Below are 7,382 nucleotides of genomic sequence, written 5' to 3'. Positions count from 1 at the left end.
TAATAATAATAATAATTACGAACCATTATTCAGTAAATAAACATATTCTAAAATATTCGAATCATTGAAACTTCAAACTACTCGACAAACTGGATTGTTCAGTACTTTCGGCCCGCTCGAAAAAATTCGAGTTGTTCGGTTCTATTCGAGTTGCTCGGTTTACTTCGAGCCGCTCGACAAAATTCAAGTTCTCGGTTCTATTCGAGTTGTTCGGATCTATTCGAGTTGCTCGGTTCTATTCGAGTTGCTCGGTTCTATTCGAGTTGCTCGGTTCTATTCGAGTTGTTCGGATCTATTCGAGTTGCTCGGTTCTATTCGAGTTGCTCGGTTCTATTCGAGTTGTTCGGATCTATTCGAGTTGCTCGGTTCTATTCGAGTTGTTCGGATCTATTCGAGTTGCTCGGTTCTATTCGAGTTGTTCGGATCTATTCGAGTTGCTCGGTTCTATTCGAGTTGTTCGGATCTATTCGAGTTGCTCGGTTCTATTCGAGTTGCTCGGTTCTATTCGAGTTGTTCGGATCTATTCGAGTTGCTCGGTTCTATTCGAGTTGTTCGGTTCTATTCGAGTTGCTCGGTTCTATTCGAGTTGCTCGGTTCTATTCGAGTTGCTCGGTTCTTTCGGCCTGCTCGAAAAAATTCGAGTTGTTCGGTTCTATTCGAGTTGCTCGGTTCTTTCGGCCCGCTCGAAAAAATTCGAGTTGTTCGGTTCTATTCGAGTTGCTCGGTTCTATTCGAGTTGCTCCCTCTTTTCGAGTTGCTCGGTTCTATTCGAGTACTCGGCTCAGTCCGCATTTCAAGCTACTCGAATATCCGAGTACTCGAACAGCCCTAGCCACTTGCCCCGTCTTCTCCAGGAATCGCTGCCGCGAGGAGACACCGTCTGCGCGCGCCTTTCCAAGCCGTTCATCGCTGCCAGATTTCCGCCTCGATCGGATCGAACGTGCGGAGTCTATTTAGAGGCGTCTTCTTCGCCCCAGAATGGAATAGAACGCAAAGATCGCGTGACAAACTTAGAACATCCGATTGCTTAAAGTCTCCGGTGTCTAACGTCAGGATGATTGAAAATTGACGGCAAGAGCCACGACACCCAAAGCTGGCGATAAGAAGCTCGATGCGACGCGTTGGGAGCTTTATAAACGCAGGTAGTTCGTTGAACTCGGGGGGTTAATTCGTTCGGTTTCTCCTGGCTCCTTTCCTCGCGAGCAAGCGGGTCAGTTAAAACGAGGAAATAAAGCGCCGTCCGCATGTAAACGACCTCGGCGTTACGATACACCGAGGCATCTGGATCAATGGAGAAGGATCGCGAACCGTCGATGGCCCGCGCGCGTTAGAAAGTTCTTTGGGTAATCGAACGCGTTCCCAGGATGCTTCACCGCTCGTATCCAGCTTCCGTGGGCGATAAGGCTAACGATAACGGTCCCCGGGGGGCAGCCGAGCCCATTCACTCGGAGCGGCTATCATAGGGCACAGGGCTTTCACCCTTCTCCCCGTTCCAATGACCGGCGAGCGCGCGGGCTAACGGTAACGCGGCGTCACTTCGCCCCGACTGCGTTTAGGAAACTTTTCCACGCGGCGTCAACGAAAGTATCATACCCGCCGCGGCGTAACTGTGTATCGCAGGGACGAGCGGGAGAGTGAATTTCGTCACCCGACCCGGACGAAATTTACATCCGAAAGATGTACTGTTAAACGACCGCGCTCCAAGCGAAGGTGAAACGAGTGGGCTGCGAGGACGGGTTCAATGGAACCGATACAACCGCCGCGCGGCTCCAGCCATGTTCGCTCGCGAAATGGCAACTGGGTCCCCGGCGAATCTTTCGTTTCGATGGCACAGTGACAGCATCCAAGCCGAAGCGGTTTAAAAATCACAGCTCGACTACGCAAGAGACACCACTGCCGAGACATCGCCGAGGTGTCGGGGCGTAGGCAGATGTATTTTTCACCGTCCGCTGCGAAGATGGACGCGCTGCTGCGGTAACAATACCAGCGGGATGAATGTCCTGATCCTGTCGCTACCCTGGGACAACGACCTCCGCGTAGAATTTCACGAACGCGCTTCGCCGATCTACTTTCAAGCACCAGCGTCTCCCTAGGCATTGATCCATCGTTAAAACTCAATGAACATCGACACTCGGTACCAAGAAGCCTTTGGGATAATTCACGGTCGCGCGAATTTTATCCGGCAGGGTGCTAGAAAAGGGGGATTACCCACGCGCGGCTTTTGGTTTTGCAGAGACGGCGGCGCGCGGCAGCTGGGAAGAGCCGGCCGGATGGAGCTGGTCCGTTGGAGCTCGATTAAAAGTGAAGCCTCTTGACCACGTGGCCGGAGGTCATAGTGGCGTAGGCAGACGTTACTCTCTTCGTCGGGCTGGCTGGCGGTGGTATTGGTTGGTAGCGTCGCGTCGGCGAGGCCTGCTCCGCTCCTCGCGCGGTATGGTAAGTGTGTTAACAACGCAAGCCAGGGTGAACGCCCTCGATAGACCTAGACCCAAAAACCGCTCGTTCAATGGGCACTGCCACTGGCACTGGGTTAAGGCGAAGTCATGTGACGCGGTGCAGGCACACGAGTCGTGCACAACAGGCTCGCTCGCTCGCTCGCTCGCGGGCACGCTCGCGAGCACCGCCTCGCACACCGAGAGGCAGGCATTACTTTCACGCGTATGCGTTCGTTTCTGTTCGCACGGACTTGCACGGAGTTCGTCGGCCTGACCATCTCGCGGAATGCCGCGGAATTGTTCCGACCTGTCACGATTTCCTTCTACGGCGACCGTCTTCTCTACCGAGACCGCGCGCGGCTCTACCCCCTTCCTTCCGTCATTTCCTACGAGCCACCCACCCCGTTTCGAAAATTCTAGCAGGGCCCTTGGTCTGTCTCCGAAACCTGGGACTTGGAACGCGACCAAGGCGCGATTTGCGCGACTTGGTGTGCTGCCCCGTTGTCTGATTATTTATCAACGATTAGCTACCTCGACTCGCCTCAAAGCACTTTCTTCCCGACAATTCGGTGCCGTAACACCGTCGGGGATTTCGTCAGAACGCGCGCAGTCATTCTCCCCCACCCCCGAAAACCACCGTCACCTTCGACGAGCTTCCGCGAATTTGCAGGGAGGCGAGAGCGGATTTTAAGGAACGCGCCGCGAGAATTTCCGCCTCGCGACCAGGGGGATACTTTCGGTTGCGACCGGCGCTAGGCGCGCTGGCAAATTTGGGGCAGCCCGCCACGGATCGGTGGTCTAAAGATTAAACGAGAATTTCCCTCGTTTTCTACGATTCCTGTTCCACATTTCGAGCGCGCGCGCCGCTCGTCGACGTCATTACCCGCTCGAGGCGTTCGTCGAAAGAAAACAACAATACTTTTTTCTCCCGCCGGCCGTTCACCCCGCGGCCGTCATCCGCGATAAATAAAATCGCAAACGTGCACGCGCGACAATCGACCGCCGTTTTCAGGTCCAGTAATCTTGGGCTCCTTACCAAACTGTCTTGAAAATAGAAACTGATCCCGCGCGGGAATAGAAGTCTGCCGGGTATTTTCGCCCTGTTCCGCTCTATATTCTCCCAACGATTGGCTGATCATCTCGCCGAATTTGTCGCTGCATCCAAGGTTAATCGAAATGAGCAACGCTACCCCCTGCGACCGCTGAGTTCCCTTTCCTCCACCGCTGGCCGGCGACATTTTTATCCACGTCGAGGAATAAGGGTGAGAGAAGGACGCTTCGGGGAAAGGGCAGAAGATTTTTGAAAAGGAAGAAAAGAAACAGCAGTTTTGTCGCGACGAGGAGGCTGCGCCGGAGGATCGGGGCCGCTCGCTACAGGATGATTATCCAGGCTCGCATAACTGGCGAGGAAAGGTATGGATGTATAGTACGTCCCGACGCGGCGGTCGGTGGTTGGAAGTCCATCCTTGATGGAGGTTACTCCGGGCCATCGTCCCACATCTCCTTGGATATGAACTTGTGTCTTCGTTGGACTAGCTGCTCGTCTCCCTCCGCTTCTCCTTCGTCCTTCTTCCTGCCACCTCTACCGTCGCTACCGTGTCCCAGCGACCACCTCCACCGGCCATCACCTTCCTCCTCGTCTCGTCTCGTCTCCTTTCGTTTCTGACCCTGTCGTCCATCGCCTCGCCACCTCCACCACCTCTCCCAACCCCCCCACGGCCGGCCGCCTCGGCTTTTCTCCTTCTTCGGTATTCTCATCCCCTTCCCGCCCGCTCCCAGTGGCGTGAGTTGGTCGCGATTCCGATTACGACGGCCGATCGAATCGTTCCACCCGGTCGATCGGCCCCAAGATTTGCCTGCTCGGCTAACGGGGACCTGGGGACTCGGTCGGTCGCCTCTCAGACCTTCCCCGGGTCCTCCTTTAACCGCCCGTGGACACCGATGCTGTTGCCTTCTACTTCGAATGTCTATTTCGGTTCGACCGATGGTTTCAGGCTTCTCGGCTCCTCTTCTCCTCGATCCATCAGTTCCTCCGCGGTTCCCCGCTGGTGAAATAGAGTAGAGCAGCCCGAGGAGAGAAGAGGGAGAAATTAGGTGGACTCGCAGGTGGACGTGCCCGGAATCTTTGCGCAGCAGCTACCGCAACGTTTCCTTTAGTGTTTTCACTGTCAATTTCGCGGCGCTCAGGTGTCGTCCGCAGAGGGCTCGGGATTCGAGATTCGAAAGTTACGTCACTGTGCCGCCTCCTCGGGCGACCAGCTCCCTCTCGGCCTCTGCCCGAACGGCGGCGGAAAGTCGACCGGCAAGACGACCCGGATTACGCTCGAGTCATCGGTTCCTTCGCACTTTTCTTCGCCGCGAAGTCCTCCCAGGGTCAAGGCACTCGCCTGCTCCGCGAACCCATTCAACTGCTCCCGAGAGAAGAGCCGATCGCAGAGCCTATCATCATTATCATTCGCTCAAGCTACCGTCGTCGCTAATCGACCTACCTAAGCTCCGCGCGCCCTGCCCTGCCGAAGAAACTCTCGGCTAATATCCGCGGAACGCTTAGGCACCGCGGACCCTCGGTTTCGTGGTCGATCTATAAATACCCAGGATCGCGGAAGAGATGGTAATGCGACACACGTCGGCGCACGTCAATGGCCCAAGGATTCGGAGCCAGGTAAACGCCCCGAGCGTTGAACCGGCGGATGACCTCCGACAACAACGGCCCCCTGTTTTCGGTGTCGAAATCACCGGCGTAACGCCCTCACGGCCCCTCGCCGCGGACTTTTACGGCGGGCCGTTAAACGAATCCGGCCCCTTCCCGAGAGGAACAACCGAAAACACCATCAACCGGCGATGTGCCACCGCAGCGTGCCGCGAAAGTCCGATCGTAAAGCGATGACGGCCGTCCGTCGGTGAGCTCAGACCCGGGGCTTTATACTCGCCAGCCAGCGGATCAGACATCGCCGCTCCGATTCGATCTGGAGCCTCTTCTGCTCCGCGGCTCGGTGCCTCGCTTTCGGCAATGACGCTCAGCTCTGGGACGTCGAGCCGCTCAACTGTCCCTGGATCATCTCCGCTTGCTTTTGTTTCAGGCTTCCCGGCTGCAGCGGGGGATTCGTAGGAGCAAGGGTTCGAGGGAGGAATCCCACGGTTGGGAAGATAGCGATCCGAGAAGGGACCTCGTGTGTCAGGCAGCATCCTTCTTCCTTGCAATGCATACCAGAGTAGCCTCTCGCCGTACGTGCCTAAAGCAAGAAAATAAATGGAGCTTTCCCTAAAAGAGTTCTCGTCTTCGTTTAATCCCCTGATACTTGCCCTCTTCCACGAGATCCCCCTGCTCATCGAGCCCTGTTTTATCTAATTAAGCCCGAGACCGCCAGTGCTCCCTCGGAAACGATCGTGGGCGATCTTCCCGGCTTCTAGAAGCCGGAGGATCGAGCCTTTGGTTAGAAACAAAGTGGAAGAAGGGGGAAGAGATGGGGAAAAGGGGTGCGAGCGGCGCGGACCCATTGGGACATGCGGATTTTCAGGGACAGCGATCGCGAGAGCAGCTTGATGGATCTAGGGACGTCGGGGAGAGGGGGAAGGGAGGGGTAAGGGTGGAGGGGAAAGAGGAGAGGCGGAGGAACGGTCGGGAGAGGGTCTCGGTCGAAGACACGAGACACAGAGCGGCCGCTCGTTACATAAGTAAGGTAAAGGATCTCCTCTTCTGCTCTCCTTGAGCCGATCCACATCCGCGATTATGCCACTTTCCATCGACCTCGCTTCACCTCGGCCGGCGTACGTGTGCGGTGCGGCTTGTGCCTGTGTCGGTCGAACGAGTGCAACGGAAGTCCCTCCGGACCGAGTCTGGGTTAGCTTCGGACCGATCGAATTTGGACCTCCCTCTCGGATCGAACGGGATTGGGGCTCGGAGCCGGCTCGCTCCCTCGCCCCGCGATGCAACCGATGCATGTACGTACGTAGCTAAGTATGTACCTGCGTCTTCGGCGATCAATTCCCTTCCTTTTACATGGCCGAGTACGGCGAAAGGAGGAGGAAAGGTTCTCGGTGAATTTGTCAGGGAGAACGGCACCGCGGAGATGCACGCGAGTCGCCCTGCTGTCTTCTTGAAATCTCTCGCCAGAAGCAGCGGCGGCAGCGGGGAGGGGAATTGTATTGTCCGACCCCGTTGAACCCCGGTAACCTGGAAACGGGAGATTAGATAGGGTTTGTATTCCGACCAGACTCACCGGCAAGACAAAAGGGAACCGTGTCACTCTTTCCCCGGTAATCCTCCGCGAGTGCGAGCAGAAAATTATGCTGCCCCGGCCTTTCGACCGTTCAACCCTTGCAACTGCGTCTCCGCAGGGATTATTAAAGTCCCATTCGCTCTCGGACCAGACGCGCGTTCCTTTGGTCACCGAATGCACGCGTAGCTTCTTCGAGCTAGCTACCTCTGCTTAATTCCTCCCTCCACTTTTTTTTTTTGTGAGAAGATTCGACGGAAGAAACGACAGCTGCCGAAGCACAGCGTCATCGATGAGTTCATCGCGAATCGACGATCAATTAAAAACCGTAATCGCGGGGGTATTTTAGTAGCCACCGCGGTCGAACTTGGGCCACGCCAAGCGATTCGAGCGGGGCTTTTTTCTGCGGGAAGCAGTCGGTCCCATGCAGATCCTCCTATTTTTCCCTGAGTCCTCCGAGTCCTCCGAGTCGTTCCGGCGTAAAGTTAATTGGCGTGGCGCGGCCACTCGATTTACACGAGCTTTAATTAAGCGACGTTGCGCTCGCGTCCGGGGCGATACGCGCTCCGTGGAATTTTTAAAAATTAACTGTTACGCGTTTTATACCATCCCCCCCCCCCCCCCTCCATCGCCGATACAAATCTGCAAGGCCGTAAATCTTGTTCTTTGATATCGCGAGGAGAGGATGATTCTCGCGACGGCCTCGTTAATTCTCCCCTCGACCAGAAGC

At 55.8% G+C, this 7,382-nt stretch overlaps 1 long non-coding RNA gene across 1 annotated transcript; it reads left to right on the top strand.

The window, feature by feature from the left end:
- Positions 1 to 500: 500 nt before the first annotated feature.
- On the top strand, positions 501 to 5,733 carry LOC143377490 (uncharacterized). Its single transcript, XR_013087348.1, has 3 exons — positions 501 to 2,134; positions 2,234 to 2,436; positions 5,516 to 5,733. It is a non-coding gene; the product is annotated as an uncharacterized LOC143377490 (long non-coding RNA).
- Positions 5,734 to 7,382: the final 1,649 nt, after the last annotated feature.

Source organism: Andrena cerasifolii, chromosome 16 (genome assembly GCF_050908995.1).
Source record: "Andrena cerasifolii isolate SP2316 chromosome 16, iyAndCera1_principal, whole genome shotgun sequence".
Lineage (NCBI taxonomy): Eukaryota > Metazoa > Arthropoda > Insecta > Hymenoptera > Andrenidae > Andrena > Andrena cerasifolii.
Note: the sequence above shows the minus strand (reverse complement) of the source record. Positions and strands in the feature narration are given on the sequence as shown.